Raw genomic sequence first — 17,135 nt, forward strand, 5'->3', positions numbered from 1 at the left:
CCATCGTGGCTCTCCACACTCCTATTTGTGAAAGAAAGAGTCATCAATTTCCATTTGAGCCCCTCGTAGTTAAATATATATGCACACTAGCATGTAACTGTACTTAATTAATTATCGGGGGAGAATACATATGAATCAACAACAGTCTATTGTTCTTTGGTGTAACTTTGATTTAGTTAAATGAACTTATTTCTGCTAACGTTAGCTCTTAAAATCATGAAAAGGCTAAATGCGCCAACCATAGACTGATGGCGCAAACAGTAGCAAGACATTATCGGTGCATTATGGTTGTTACAGTTAACCAAACATTCTAAGAAACTTGGTTATACATCTGCTAATACTTAGTGTTAGATAATGATAAGCATTGACAATCCCCGTTTTGCATTTCGCTGACACTACGTTTAAATTAGGACAACGTAAACTTCGATTTGCAGAAAATTAACGTTAGCTTGTTTTACCAGTGGTTAGCTAACGTTACAGACAATTTACATGGTAACTTCAGATACATTTACTTTACAATATGACTCCTCTTATATGTAATATAACTATGGGACAAAGATATATTTAAAACCTAGCGAAGCTATATCTTACCTCGAATTATGTATGCTAGCTTTCAGCAGCAGTTGCATCCAGATTGCCAGTGAATGTGTAAGGTAACGAAGAGTGTAGGCAGCGTTGCCAACTCCAAAAGAAAAAGAAAACAGTCAGATACCGCCCAATAGTCTATGGCTCCTCCCTCACTCCGCCCTCTCGTCTAAAAACGTCACATCCACAACCAGGATGGCTGCGCCCATAAACGCAAACTCGACGACAGATAGCTGGTCTCCACAAACCAATGGGTGACATCACACATGCTCTGTCCATTAATATTATACAGTCTATGGTTGTAACCCTATAATGTTATCCACCAAGCATTAGCTAGCATTAACGTTAGCTACTTGTCAACCAGCACATACATTGTAGTTACGTTAAGCTGGATTAATATTGATATGTATCAATAAATAAGGTTTCTGCTGTATTACTGTGTTGCAAAGTGGCATGTAATTAATCACAAAATGATGCCTTTTGGCAGAAAAAGCAGTGTTACCCGTATTTTTTTCTGTGACATTGTATGATTTACAGTTACTCTCGAACGTAGCATCTGGGTGCCAGTGTTTTGACGGAAGTACGAGTAGCTAGATGGTGAAAGGTTATATGACGCCACTGACGAGCGACTAAATGAAACGTGACGTGTCTGAAAATAAAATAACAGATTTCTCTGGGTTTGCCATTTGGTGGCAACATTTGGGATAGTGTAACTACACAACTCAAAAAAATATAGAACACAGGTATGGTCTTTTTTAGACATTTTATAGCAGAAAAGTTACATATTGTGCCTTTAATGAAGCATACTGACAGTCTAATATGAGCTATCAATCATCAAAAACATACATATTGCACATCAAACTTTCTAACAATAACTAACAAAGATATCAGAACAGCATGTCAACATCTGTTTCACATACCGAGAATGCTACCAAAGGCATGGAACGTTGAAGATTGATGCGGATAGAATGGAGAGATGATAACACATGAGGCTGCCCTGCTCACATTCAACTTCCTGACTAAATCCCATGGTGCAAAGGTCCTACAGTTCTTAAAGGAACACACACACATGTGTATACTATATCTGGGTAATGGTAATATAGTTATATTAATATTGTAATAACATGATAACAATGGGGTAATATATGTTGATGTTTTCACAGTATTATAGGCTACTATCAGTATAATACCTTCCAAAATAGATACAACTATTTATTAATGATTTAAAATAGGTAATAGCCATATTATTATGCTGAAATTCATCCACCCCTTTATGTTCCAAATATTTCCCTTTTGTTTCAAGGTAAAACTTTACAAATGATATATTTCATCTAGTAACTTCTTACCTGGAAACACATCTGATAGTTTTTGTGTAACAACCATGAATCAGCAAAAAAAACTACCTGTTTCTATTTCATTTTGTTCTGTCCCCATCAGGACATTAGTTCACTTAAACGCTTTTCTTCTCCCATTGCTGGCAGTAGTTTGTTCCACATGTGTATGTGTTCCTTTAAGAACTGTAGGACCTTTGCACCATGGGACTTGGTCAGGAAGTTGAATGTGAGCAGGACAGCCTCACGTGTTATCATTTCTCCATACAATCCGCTTCAATCTTCGACGTTCCATGTCTGTGGTAGCATTCTCGGTAGGTGAAACAGATGCTGACATACTGTTCTGATAACTTTGTTAATTATTGTCAGAAAGTTTGATGTGCAATATGTATATTTTTGATGATGATTGATAGCTCATAATAGACTGTCAGTATGCTTCATTAAGCTAGTTTGCCACTGTTATCTTGGGTTGTGCTACATGTAAGTATATTTTAGTTTATTTAGATAAACAATATAGGTTATACTATGTACACTGTATAACAATACATTACGTATTTCCTTTATTTCAGCTTACATGTTCGCTACTGTATATACTACTGCATTACAGTGTTGTGTAGTTATATTGTTTTTACAATTATGATTGTATAATGTTTGTGACTCATCAATATGTAAGCAACTGGTCATTGTGTTTCATTTCCCAGTTTGACCCTTTCTAAGTCAAATAAACTGAGTTACGACGATCCCAGTCTCCAGTGCTTGATGGTGGAAGGTGTTTAACTGCTGGTCAGATTGCACAGGGTTACATGCATGCAGGAAAAGACACATTTCATGGTAATATTAGAATAACAGAGGTGCAGAGATTACCTGGAAACTACCAGAAGCATTTCAAGGTAATCTCTGCACCTCTGTTATTCTAATATTACATGTAATACAGTAGAAACAGACAGTTTTGGAATTTGCAGCAATGATTCATGGTTGTTACACAGAAACTACCAAAAGCATTTCCAGGTAATCTCTACACCTCTGTTATTCTTATATTACCATGTAATACAACAGAAACAGGCAGTTTTGCATTTTGCGGCACTGATTCATGGTTATTACGCAGAAACTACCAGATGTGTTTCCAGGTAAGAAGTCAAAAGATTAAACATATCATTTGTAAAGTATTATCTTGAAACAAAAGTGAAATGTTTGGAACATCAAGGGTGGATGAATTTCAGCATTATAATATGGTAATTATCAATTTTAAACTCCAAGAAGTTTTATCTAATTTGGAAGGTATTGCGCTGATAGTAGCCTATAATACTGTGAAAACATCAACATATATTACTGCATTATTACCATGTTATTACAATATTAATAGAACTATATTGCCATTACCCAGATATACATATGGTTATTATCGAACCCTTTCCTACTTATTACATTGGTAATTGCATGTTATAACATGTTACCTTCTTATTATTACATCTTATTACTGTGATGTATTACCCAGTTATTACTTTGGTAATTACATGTTATTACCTATATATTTCCTCTTTATTATCACATTGTTACCCCACTATTACCATCTTACTACCGTACCGTAATATGCAGTGCTACCCTGATTTAGTTTTAATCGCTATGAATTAATTTAGCACCAGCTGTGACGATTTTGCAAATCTATCACAAAGCAACTTTTTAGGCTGCTTCAGACATGACGGTTTACTGCTTTCAAAACAGAGGCCAAAATGCCCTTGAATACAGTCTTCTGCTGAGACAGTAATTGACAGATACCTGGTGTTTTTGTTGAGCCGTCTGGAAGTATGTAGGCTTGATACAGGCTATATATCAAAACTGAGCACCCAACTCCCCTGCTATGACTTTCAGGCTTTATCAAAATGTTCACTGAAAGTCAGCCCTATGATGACCAGCAGGCAGGGGCGCCGTATAGGGGGGAAAAGTTAGGACAATTCCAAGGGCCCATGACTGACAGGGGCCCCAAACAATAGGTAACTATTAGGAACTAATATAAAATTATTAAACCATCATCATGCAGTATATATATTTCAAATATAATAATAAAATTAATGATTTCTTTGTTTTTACTTGTTTTTGGCAGTAAAAGTTAAATATCCCCATTGACCAAAAAGTAAACATCCATATTGACCGACCACCCCGCTGTATCTGCATGAAATGGTTTGGTCCTGCCTTAGCGCACTCAGACCTATGACTCAGACTCTACAGTGACCACTATGTTACCAAGTGACGTTAAATCAAAATCTGGTTTTCAAAAAAGGAAAGAGAGAAAAGAGAGAGAGGTAAGACAAAGGAAAGGGTGTCAAACTGTAACCCAGTTTTTCACCAAGAAAGGTGGGTAGCCTATAGTCTGTGAGTGGTATTAACCAAGGGGGTAAGCCTCTCCTCGGACCGCGAACCTCCTATGGCGCCATTTTAATGCTACAAAGCGATCACCTCCCGTTAGCATTCCATTGACTGCCATTCATTTTGGCGCCACTTTGACAGCGAATAACTTTACATCTGAAGCGTTTAAAGACTCTATTTGTCCATTGTTTATTTCTAAAGAAACACGACAATGTATAAAAGGCTCCATTACCTTGTACCTCACGTTATGGCTCCGTAGCAGACATTTTTATAAAAATAGGCTAACGATTGTGTCATAACCACGCGACTTACTGTCGCATAGTAGAGGAATTACCGTATAGTACAGGAGAAGCGCGCAGGCAGTTTCGTCTCACATTAGCTGTTTAAGTGCAATTACTAATGTTAACTAGCATTTTAGTTAGCAATAATTAGCCTGTGCCTATGTTATCTCCTTACATATACCTACGCTCTCCGTCTCTGCTAGATCGGGAATGATTGAGATTTCTCTTGGCACAGCTACCAGAAGACTTCCAACTTTCAGACACGTTGCTCACGTCACATTTACGTCGTCTCTCTCAGTTGGAGGCTGCGCAGTAACGCTCAGCGCTCACCGGAAAAGTGCTTCTAACGGCCTTCACTGGTCTCCGTCCAGAGCAACGGGATCTGTTGGTCCAGTTTATATACTGTCTATGGTATTAACCTGTTGGCATAATGTCCATAGTGAAATAAGCTAGCTAGCTACAGACTAGTGTTAGCCTACATTTAATCACCATTTAATCAGTGCAGGGAAACGTTTAGCAAGATATCCATATTAAACCATTGTCCCTGCCCCTTTTAGCAGACTTAACAACAGATGAGTCAGCAGCACCCCAGTCTCCCCCTAACTGTGCCCCTCCCTGTCCCAGTGAAGAAGGTGAGCAACATTGTGTTCAATGACATGCCAGTTAGCATCATTGCAGGGAGTCTGTGGGGATTTCTCTGTCTCTCTTGCTCTTTTTACCATTACAAAAAAGAAAATGAAATATGTATTAATGACAGAAATCCAAACACATTAATAATAATTGTTTTCTCACATAATGATCATTATGAAATAAAATAAAAAAAACAACCTACTGTCTGTACTGGATGCTGGACAGTTGGAAACAGTGAGTAGCTTACCTGAGCCTGCATGTAAGATACAGACAATATTAACTGTATTGAACTACATGAAGCAAGACAGTTGCAAGCCTTTAATTAGAGTTATGTAAAGCTTTTGTTGGGAAAGTTAGGTCCTAGAGATGTGGTGACAACAGCTGCGCAGAGGGGGCCCAATTTGATTTTTTGTCGTGGGGCCCAAAATTCCTGGCGGCGCCCCTGCCAGCAGGTATGAGTGGTAAATGTTTTCAGAGATCCTGCATATAAATTACAAATTTGTACCATCAAATTAATAACTTGTGGGCACATGAATGGAAATTTGTACCCTTAAATTAATTTTTTTTCTGAATTATTCTGTTCGCTTGACTTAATTTGTTTGCACAAATTAACAGAATATAGAACATTTGTTATTTCCACCTGCTTTTAGGTGGTGCTGAAAACAATGACAAAGGCTGTGTGCCAAAATGCATTACCTTTACTAAAATGTCAGTTCACAGTACATCTGTTAGTGGAATTACATTTTTTTTTTCCTCTTGGTCCTCAAACCAAAAGGTAGATGCCAACTTCCTCCATTTGCTCTTCTCAGGAGGCTCGCCTCTATAACCTTGTTATGTTTGAACAAAACCAAAGGCAAAGTCTCAGGCAGCAACTCCCAATTCAGTGGCCATTTAGAGCTGAATATGTAAATGATGTTGTTTTCAGAGGAAACTAAATGAGATCAACTGCCTCTTTGTTTCCCCGTTTGAACACAATACAACCCATGTGGAAGATGTATGTACAAACATATCATATGAGGTTTTATATGTTTTGAACGTAGAGTTCTCTTACAGAGCACAGTATTTCCATATGTTGAGTTTTTTAATTTATTTTTTTAAAAAGCCTACAAAATATACTGTAACATGGACATTGCTCAAAACTGCAGCATTGTGATAACAAAGGTGCCTAATAACCTGTACTCCAGAGTAACTTGAAAAGCACAAATCGTCTGTGGGGTTTGAAGGTGAAGTGCAGTAAACCTGGGGAATGAGCCCATCCATGAGCTGTCTCTATACTTTAGCAGAAGTTGTGAACAGGCTTTATTGGCTTGTCTCACAATATCAAAGCCCATAATGATGTATTGTTACTGACAGAAACAACTGGCAGAGAGATGTCATATAACTCCCACACACACACTCACACACACACACACACACACACACACACACACACACACAGTCTTCTCATTTCTGCCACCCACTGTGACACCATTTTTTTGGCAGTAATTGGATAACAATGTGACTGTTAGTCTTTGCTGGGCAAAACTGTTGATAAAGTCTAATTGATTGGTGTCTGGTTAGAATAATGTTTTTATATCATTCTTTTAGAAAATACCTGCAATACCTACAGCAAAATATCTCACTTCCAATTAGACCTGAATATTCATTTAATCAATTAAATCTTTAGTGCGTAAGTTTTTGATATGAATGAACGTCGGTTACATTCAAGCTGTTGCCAAAGGAGTTGATACAAAGCTTATTAAAGGGGTGGTTCAGAATTTTGGACATAGGACCTCATTTCCAAGTTAGCCAGTGTGTTATTTATCAGTGGAGACAGTTTTCAACACTTTTCATCCAGGCCTTCCAGTTGCAGAGTTCGCTGGTGCTAGGCTAGCTCAAGTCAACAGTATCTGCTAGCCTGCCATTAAAAGCAGTCTTAAACACTCCACAGTACACCCGAGGCAAATAAATTATAACGCCAGACTATCGATGTAAATGTCTGTTGATAGAATAATGTTAGAAATAAAACTACCATTGCATCTCAATGATCGCATTACATTTTGAGGGACTAGTTTCTCAGCAGCGGCGGAATTTTACTTAGCTCCGGTTAGTGGTACTGCGCCAAAAAGTAAACAGAGAAGCGCACTCCAGTTTGGAAACCTAGTAGCTGCTGGCTTGGACATCAAGATACCGGCGGAGATCCTACTCAAGTGGCAAATGTGTAGTGATCATTTTAGACCAAACGACTTTGAAAAACCCTGCAATCTAAAGGACCACAAGTCACTGACAACGAATGCGGTTCCATCCGTCTTTCTAGATGCACCAACAGCTACTGATGAACAGGTACTAACTTTCGGTAGGCTACTCTAGCTAATAAAGCTAGCCCCTTTCATAACGTTAGCCTAGCTGCTACTGATAGATTGAGATTGACAACGTTAGTGGAAATAACGTTACAGTTCAATGCACTGTGGAGAGTGACAACGTTAGCTAACAGTATTGCTACACTATTGGTAGATACCCGGGTGGGCTAACCGCTAACTTTAGGTAATTGCTGACAGAAACGTCATGTAAGCTCGGAAAGTTTACATGCAAATTGCTAGCCTGTGTGCTTTCATGTACCAGTAACATTTTGTGAGTTATAGCCTGGATGAGTGGAATTAATTGGAGCTAACAGCGGCAGGTAAATAAACTTGCGTGATTGTCAAGTACACCGGCTCTCTCTGTAGCCTAGGTAATATCACTCCGCCGCTGCTGTAGCCTATGCTACCAACTACAGGGAACAAAGTATAACTATTGCCACGCGATGCAAGGGTATTTTTAATTCTAACATTATTCTATCAACAGACATTTACATCGATAGTCTGGCGTTATAATTTATTTGCCTCGGGTGTACTGTGGAGTGTGTAAGACTGCTTTTAATGTCAGGCTAGCAGATACTGTTGACTTGCGCTAGCCTAGCACCAGCGAACTCTGCAACTGGAAGGCCTGGATGAAAAGTGTTGAAAACTGTCTCTACTGATAAATAACACACTGGCTAACTTGGAAATGAGGTCCTATGTCCAAAATTCTGAACCACCCCTTTAAGCTCCACACAACTCTCTCTGTATTTCTCAGCATGGCTATGTTCAGAAATTTTTGTGGCATCCGGTGACTTTCCTGCGCAGAAACTTGAGTGAAGATAATTACCTCTTCTGAAGAGTCCATTACGTTTTTTTTTTTAGTCCTTTGTGTCCTCCCTGGCTACTAGCAACTGTGTGGAGGAGGAGGAGGGGGGGTTGCGCGGTCACAAAAGGCTTGTATCATGTGGACACTCCAACAGTTTTGTTGTCATTACTTCCTCATGGGGGCGGCAGAAACTACGCACTATAGCTTTAAGCAATGAACAGAAAATAATTGCAATACATTTGATAACTGTTTAAATGTTTATGTATTTTTTTTTTCTATATAATTGAAAATTGAAATTCTTTGGATTTTAGACTGTTGGTCAAACAAAAGAAGCAATTGCAAGATGTCAAATGCAGTAGGGCCAACAAGTCCAAACCATACAACGATATATGTTGTTCATGTTGACATTTTATAGACCTAACCAATGATTGAGAACATGGGCCAAATTATTGTTTACTAACTTTTTTGAAAGCTTTTCATTTTCAAAAATTAAAATGTCTTTACATATACATTAATATTAAACACTGTGCATCCACATATATGTTTAACAATAACACATGACGTACATAAATAATGTATGAATATCCCTCCACCCAGTTTAATATGCAACTCAGTTTTATACAATATATGTAGTAGGGTCCAGCTCCGTCTCTCTTTCAGTTAAGGGGTCCTTAGCCTAAAAAACGTTGAAGACCCATGGTCTACAGTATATATTAAAATGTAAATTTGGGGGAGTAGAAATAGTTTGTGCAATAAGTGTGCCATGTGTAAAGCTCTTGATCACAACTTTTACCTATTTTTACTTAAAATACCTGGATTTTTCAAAGTAGCACTCATTTTCACCCACATTTTCTGTCCCCTAAGTATCCAACTGTATTGTTTCCTGCTGCAGGAATAAATTTGGTCTTCTTATGGACCTTTTTAACAGCAAACATTTTGACTTGTCATAGTAGGAAAACCATAGCTGAAATTGATCACCTTAATGATGGCTCAATTCCATCAAGTGTCCCAGTAAGCTATTTCATACCCCGTTTACACGAAGGGAAGACGCAGATATTTTCCTGCGGTTTGGCCTCTCATTTACATGAAAACCCCGTTTTTATCACAGAAAACGATTATTTCTAAAAACTCTGGCCAAAGTGGAGATTTTGGAAAACTTTGTTTGCACGTTTGCATGTAAACTGAGACAAACAGAGGTTTAGGCAGCCGAGAGAGAGAAAGAGGAAGTGATTCGTTGCTGTTGTTGCTATTTTCGGGATTGTGAATCGCTAACATGGGCTTGAGCTTCTCGTTACAATGCCACCTACAGGTGTGGCTTGCTCTATATATACATTGACAGCATATATACACGGGTACATGTAAACGAACACTTTTCTGAAAACGTAGAGGTTCTAAATGTCCGTTTATGAAAATAGCCAGCCACGTGTAAATGTAGTCTCAGTGAGTCAGCATGCACAATACCAGGGCCTTTCCTAAGTGGAATGCAGCCATCATTTATGGTTTTGAATACACCTGTGCTTTTCCTACTATGACATGTCAACATGTCTGCCGTGAAAAAGGTCTATTCAATTTTCACCCATCTAAAATTCAGAACACCAACATATTCCTGGATTTACTTTGCAAAATATAAAACCAAAAATAATGAGCCTTAAGTATGCCATCAAAAATCAGTCAATGAAAAAAACAAGTTTTATTTTCTTAACTGAAGTCAAAGTGCCCTTCAGCAAAAAAAAACATTTCAGCTGCCTCATTTTAGCTGCAAGATGCACAGTATATGTTTCCTCATGAAATTGTCATGGCTGGCTCCTCTGTGTCACACGTCACCACCTGAATCTTGGCGAATTGTTTCAGTCACAGCCGCCCTGAATTGCCCTGATTACTCCTCCACTGCTTCTAATGGCTCCAGTTTCTAGTCACTCCTTCGTTAGTCTCTCATGTTTTCAGGCTCAATCCAAATAACTAATGTTGAAACTGTATCCAGATACACATGTTGTATCTCACCAAAATAAGTGTGGCAATGCATTTTGGGAGCTACCTTTTCAGTGATTAAAGGTGTTCAAAGATATTCCACAACAAGTAGTTCAATATATTTTATAGTGTTTTGCACAAAAGAGTAATCTTCCTACAACTCTAAAGTTTATGACGTCAGCGTGCAAATTGAAAGTATCCTTAAATAGATCATTTCCCTGAAGAATTTGAAGCTGTCATCAGCTTGTTTAATACTATGATGTGCGTTTGCAGCTATTCTGCCTGCGGCTGTATGAATGGTTTGTCTAAGCCGTAAGGATTTATTGCGTTATCCTTGACAGTGTTACAGTACAATTTTTAAATAAAAAAAAAAATCAATACATTTCCTGCAAATATTAATGTGCAAACAGATTTTTTTTATATTACCTGCAGGTTTTTGGAGTTACTTGGCCAGAGTGTTAATATTACAGTAGCTCACAAAATGGCAAGCAATTACCGAGTCAATATCTGACCTTTTCACGACATTTCAAATCTGTAATCAACTATCTCCTCCCGTATGCTCTGCCTTTACCTACAGTGTATCACCAATGAACTGATCCAGTGTATGGAATTGGTAACGGTGCTGATAGTGAGCTTATTAGGCAGATTGTTATCGTTCTTTGCTTGACCGGTTTACAATACAGCTGTTTTGTCAATGTCATTATAAAATCCAGTGTTAGTATCAGTTGCATACACAGTGTGTGTATATATATATATATATATATATTTACATAAACTCAAAGTTTGTGCTAAGATCATCATGGGTCAACAATCCACAAGAAGAGCATGCTCAGGTTTGCTAACAGCATCTCTTGTGACTCCATGCAAGTTTTAATTTTTGAATACAAAGTTTTGCCTTCTAACAGTCAATGAAGAGACCCTTCGTTTAGATACAACAGGCTTAAGAACTCTTTTACACATCAGTCTGTTTGGATCGACAGGCTTAAGAACTCTTTTATACATCAGTCTATCCTGTAGCTAAACCAAAATCAGTGTGCTGCCAAAAGATCTGAGGATCTCATGAAACCTGTTTCTTTGTCATGGCTGTTGATGTGTTTTCATCTTTGTGTGACACTATATGTGTACTTGTTGTCTAACTCTGTGTTGCACATCCCTACAGTGTACCATCTACCAACATTCACCAGTCTCCTGCCTAAGCCCACCTGTTGCCCTCAGCCTTTTGCTGAAAGCTTCAACTCTCCAGTCCAGCTCCCCTGCTAGCAGATCATGTACAGCTGACCAACTTCTCTTTGAATTATCATCAAAGCGTTAGAGTTCAATAGACTCTAGGCCTGGACTCATGGCATTCAATATCAGCCGTGTGTAGTGTTTGCACTAGTCTAGATGGGGGAAGAAAATGTCAACCTGCAGGGAGCTTGACAATTACTGAGTGTAAATGAGAAGGCTATTGGGAGGCACTACATCATCTTTGAGCCCTTCTTGACTGCTTAATGGGCATCCTCTGACAATGTGTTTTTCAGTCAGCTGAAATGAGATTCAGCGCATGACTCTATCAGCACATCTATGTGTGATACACAGTTTGTCCATTTTGCACAAATGACTAAAGCCATTGCAAACACAAGCCTTCTTATCAGAAAACCTCAGATTTGCACCTGCTCTCCAGAGAAGACGTGAACATACTGAGAACTCAAACTGAGACTGTTTCAATAGGATATTTAATGAAACACTGTTTTATACCTCTGCCTTTGTATTTGTTTGATTATCTACTCAAGACACAACAAAGGCTTTGGCATGACTCAGTTTGACTAAGAATAAAAACCCAGCTTTTCCTACATTATTGAATTATTTTTGTGTCTTTAATACCAAGCAAAACTTCTCAAGTATCAAACAAAAATCACTAACTCAAGCAAAAAAACTGTCACCTCAAAGGTAAAACTTAAAACTTGCAAACAAAACATTTGTGTAGTCGTAAACTATTGGTCTTATATTTGTTTGATATGATGTCCTTTTGTTTACCGTTCCCTCTGCTTCTTTCTCAATGATCAGTCTTTTGATCTCTCCATCATGTTTGCAGTTTCGCTCCCAGCTTTCTCGTTTGCGCTTCCCAAGTCTTTGTTTGCGATTCTGACACAAAGCTATCGCGTGGGCGGGTCTTACAGGGGTGCATCCCCATTGGCTAATGCGTATTTGGAGTATTTTTGAGTGACAGCTCTGTGCCTGCCAGCCCCCTGACGTTTCAGTGCAGTTAACTTAAGAGATTTTGGAGGACACACAAACCACTCCACAGCGGATTCCTACAAGATTAATAAAATGTAAGTATTGATCATATATATTGTCTGTGATGTACTTTGCAAGCATGGTTACTAGACATTTGTTGTTTCGTTGTGTTAAGTTACTAATTAGCTAGTAAAGCTGTTAACTTAGCATTTAGCGTTAGCAGTTAGCTAACTATCTAAAACTTGTAGCTATGTTAGGCTACTGAGCTAATTTCCCATGGGAATCATGAAGTCTTAGTGTCTTACTCAAGGAGCTGTATTAATTATCGTCTTCTCTCTGTAGAATAATGAAACATTGTGGGACGTGCAGGACCCCGAGCAGAGCAGAGCTACGATGCTGTCCCAGGTAACGTTAGCTAGGTCAGTAACGTAGCTATATCTGATAATACACAATGCTAGGGTATTGTTTAAGTAGTACAATGTAGAAGCTGTGCATATAATGTATTCCTATCTAGAGGTTGACACATACATTAGATAATGTTCCATCTATACACTGTTTCTTTTTGTATTGCACTGCTGCAAGATGGCAGATAACTGACATATTTTTTGTATATTTTAACAATGTAAATTTCAACAATATTTAGAATGAATGCATATTGTTACTATTATCCAAACAATGTACTTTTAACTAACACACTTTGCTAAGTGATCATTATTGTTTTTTAGTGATGTGCATGGCTGATGAAGCTCGGGTCCTGCTGGCTGCCCTGGACCACCTTGGCAGATTACCCAAGGGAAAAGCAGATGGATCATTTGAGTAAATTCAACATGAAGCCATATTGTACTTTACACATGTAGTCAACACGGAGGTAGGAATCTAGAAAGTGTGATCAATAATATTCCAGAAATGAGTGTTCCAGTAGTGATTATGAAAGCTAGAAAATTGTTCCTAGAGTGCAAAACATTTTTTTTCATCTAATAAGGTACTTCAAGCTTTACAATAAGTCAAGGAAGTGAAGGACTACAGCCACATCCCAGCCCTTCAAAGAGGCTGTCGTCCAGACTGGAGCGGTCGGCCATCAGTGAGCTCAGGAGACCAGATGATCCCAGGCGTCCAGGAGTTGTGTGTGATATTCCTGCACCACCCTCAGAAGTGTTGTTGCAGACACAAGTCAGCACAGAAATACAGCTTACTTTAGGTGAAACTGAATATGTGAAATATATTCATAACCCTATTACTCAGTATGTTTGTGTATTGTTGGTGATGAAAAACTGATCCTGACTTGTGATGTACTGCAAATAATGACTGACACTGAGTTCCAGCTTCTTCTACCACCGGGGCCCCAGCCAAATATCCATTATGCATGTGAAGTTTTATATTGGACTAAAAATAAAGCATTATAATAGTCTCAACCTTATGTCCTGTATTATATAATGAACCAAACTGACAAGGGTGAATGTAATGTAGTGTTTTAATATATTATGTGCATTTTAAAATATAATTACAGTAAAACAATGTAAACACAAATTAAATTACAGGACAGTATACTGTATATATTGATATACAATGGACTTAGAAACTACAAGTACACAAATGAAAATAAACTTAAGAAAAAGGTTATTGTAAGTGTTAATTGAGTATCTCAGTAAAATATGATCAATGCATACTCTATCGGTCTATACCCTGGCTGTTAGAAGCCTTAGCACACATAGTGTTTTCTCCACAGAGAGACTGAAGGCTCCTCTCCCTCTGCTGCTACCACGTCCTCCTGGTTGGTCTGACTGCTGCCTGATGTGAGCTGTGATAGAAAAGTATAACAAAGTTCCTTACACAAATCAAATGGTAACAAAGTTCTTATTGATAACTGCAGCTTCTAAGATTGGGTGATTTACAATTAAAATAACTTGCTTTTAAGTAGCCATTAGCAACAGGCTTTAAAAACAATATGAACACTTTCCTTATGCTGACCTGCTTGCAAATGCAACAGAATACATGTAATTAGAGTTAGGATAGCCAATTTTGTCATAACTAGGAAGTACAGATGAACATTCTTGTTGTCTTGTAATGTCATCCTCTTGGTGTAAATGTAGCTATCATTACTGAGTTTCTTTTTATGCTATGCTATGCTATGCTATAATAATGCACATATCTATAAAGATGAACCAGTTAGGCACAGCTAACACTGCATATGTACTGTATGTGTCAACCTCTAGATAGGAATACATTATATGCACAGCTTCTACATTGTACTACTTAACCAATACCCTAGCATTGTGTATTATCAGATATAGCTACGTTACTGACCTAGCTAACGTTAGCTGGGACAGCACCGTAGCTCTGCTCTGCTCGGGGTCCTGCACGTCCCACAATGTTTCATTATTCTACAAAGAGAAGACGATAATTAATACGTTAGCAGTTAGCTAACGTTAAATGCTAAGTTAACAGCTTTACTAGCTAATTAGTAACTTAACACAACGAAACAACAAACGTCTAGTAACCATGCTTGCAAAGTACATCACAGACAATATATATGATCAATACTTACATTTTATTAATCTTGTAGGAATCCGCTGTGGAGTGGTTTGTGTGTCCTCCAAAATCTCTTAAGTTAACTGCACTGAAACATCAGGGGCCGGCAGGCACAGAGCTGTCACTCAAAAATACTCCAAATACGCATTAGCCAATGGGGACGCAACCCTGTAAGACCCGCCCACGCGATAGCTTTGTGTCAGAATCGCAAACAAAGACTTGGGAAGCGCAAACGAGAAAGCTGGGAGCGAAACTGCAAACATGATGGAGAGATCAAAAGACTGATCATTGAGAAAGAAACAGAGGGAACGGTAAACAAAAGGACATCATATCAAACAAATATAAGACCAATAGTTTATGACTACACAAATGTTTTGTTTGCAAGTTTTAAGTTTCACCTTTGAGGTGACAGTTTTTTTGCTTGAGTTAGTGATTTTTGTTTGATACTTGAGAAGTTTTGCTTGGTATTAAAGACACAAAAATAATTCCATACTACATGCCCATTGAGTGGATACTAAAATGTTTTTCATAAAAGATTTCCCCAGAAAAATGCATTTTTATATCTGGTTTAGAATGCCAAGGGTAGTGCCTGTTATTTACATTTTTGCTATAATCGAGCGCACACACAGAGCAGAAACAGACTAACCATATAGTACCAGAGAATACATGGTACAATGCTATTTTAAAATATATTTGGCATGCCAAAGATCGTCAATGGATTAATCATTTATGTAATGTTCCAAGCAAGGATGCCAAACATTTGATGGTTCTACCATTTTAAAATGTGATATTTGCTTTACTCGTCTTATGTTATAGTAATCTGTTGTGGAGTGTTGGTCAGACCAAAGAAAGCTATTTTAAGACGTGACCTTGGGCTCTTGGAAAATGGATGGGGTTTTTCCCCACTTTTTTATGATGCTGTAACCAATTATTAAAAATAATCAATAGATGCAAGCATATTGTTTCGTCAAAAGGACCTCTGAATGTCACAGAGAAACAGAGTTTATGCCTCACTGGCCAATCAAATGAACCCTTCATGTACCTGAATGTCCTGTGTGTACTATTACTTCTGCCTCTTGAACACAGGAAACACTCAATTCCAGAAAAAGTCACAGAGAATTTGTCATGCATACATGGACTGTGCTGTTATCTTTCAAGTTTCCCATTTGCCTGCACACTAATTTGTCAAGGCTATTGGATTTGCAGGAGAAGCTTGTTCCCCCTCTAAAGCAAACTAAATGTGAAGTGTTTGGTAAAGACTTTAGAGAAAGAAATGATGAAAATCAAGACATAACTGCTGGTGTACTAGTTGTCTTCAAGCTAACTTAAAGGTGCAGTAGGTAAGACTTATAAAACTAACTTTCTGTCATATTTGCTGAAACTGACCCTATGTTCGTGTAGAACTACATGAAGCAGGTAATTAAAAAAATAATCTGGCTCCTCCGGCATCACCTACAGCCTGTAGTGTGATTTGCAAAAATCCACCGCTCCCTGTTCAGATGCACCAATCAGGGCCAGGGGGGGTGTCTAAGTGCGTGTCAATCACTGCTCATGCACACGCATTCATTCTCCCTTGTGGGGGGAGGGGCTTAGGAGAACGTTTTGGGCTTTAGCAGAAAGGGGGGAGGGACTGAGAAGTTGTTTTTTGGCTAAAGCCTGGATCTTCCCAATCCTACCTACAGCACCTTTAATGCTTTTATCTCAACACTGTATCTTGACTTGTTGGTAAGAATACATTTAAGGTCCATATGATATTAGATAAAACTTGTGTGTTGCCTAGAAATAATTTACATTGTAAACAACCATCAAAGAACAAATGAATACAACTCTACACACCCAAAGGTTACTGTTTTCCTGGCCCTGTTTTCTTCTTAAATGTTTAATGTACTGTAAGTGTAAATGATGGCCAGTTTCAGCTACCAGCATCCTGACATACACAGTGGGCTATTATCAAGGTTTAGTATTTATCCACCAGATTCTGGCAGTGTGGAGAAGGCTTTATTTCACCCTTGGACTGTCACTAAGGGAGTAAAACATTTACAGAAAGCATAGCTGTCCAGTTAAAAGAATAAAAAAAATGTAGCAA

Source organism: Sander lucioperca, chromosome 3 (genome assembly GCF_008315115.2).
Source record: "Sander lucioperca isolate FBNREF2018 chromosome 3, SLUC_FBN_1.2, whole genome shotgun sequence".
Lineage (NCBI taxonomy): Eukaryota > Metazoa > Chordata > Actinopteri > Perciformes > Percidae > Sander > Sander lucioperca.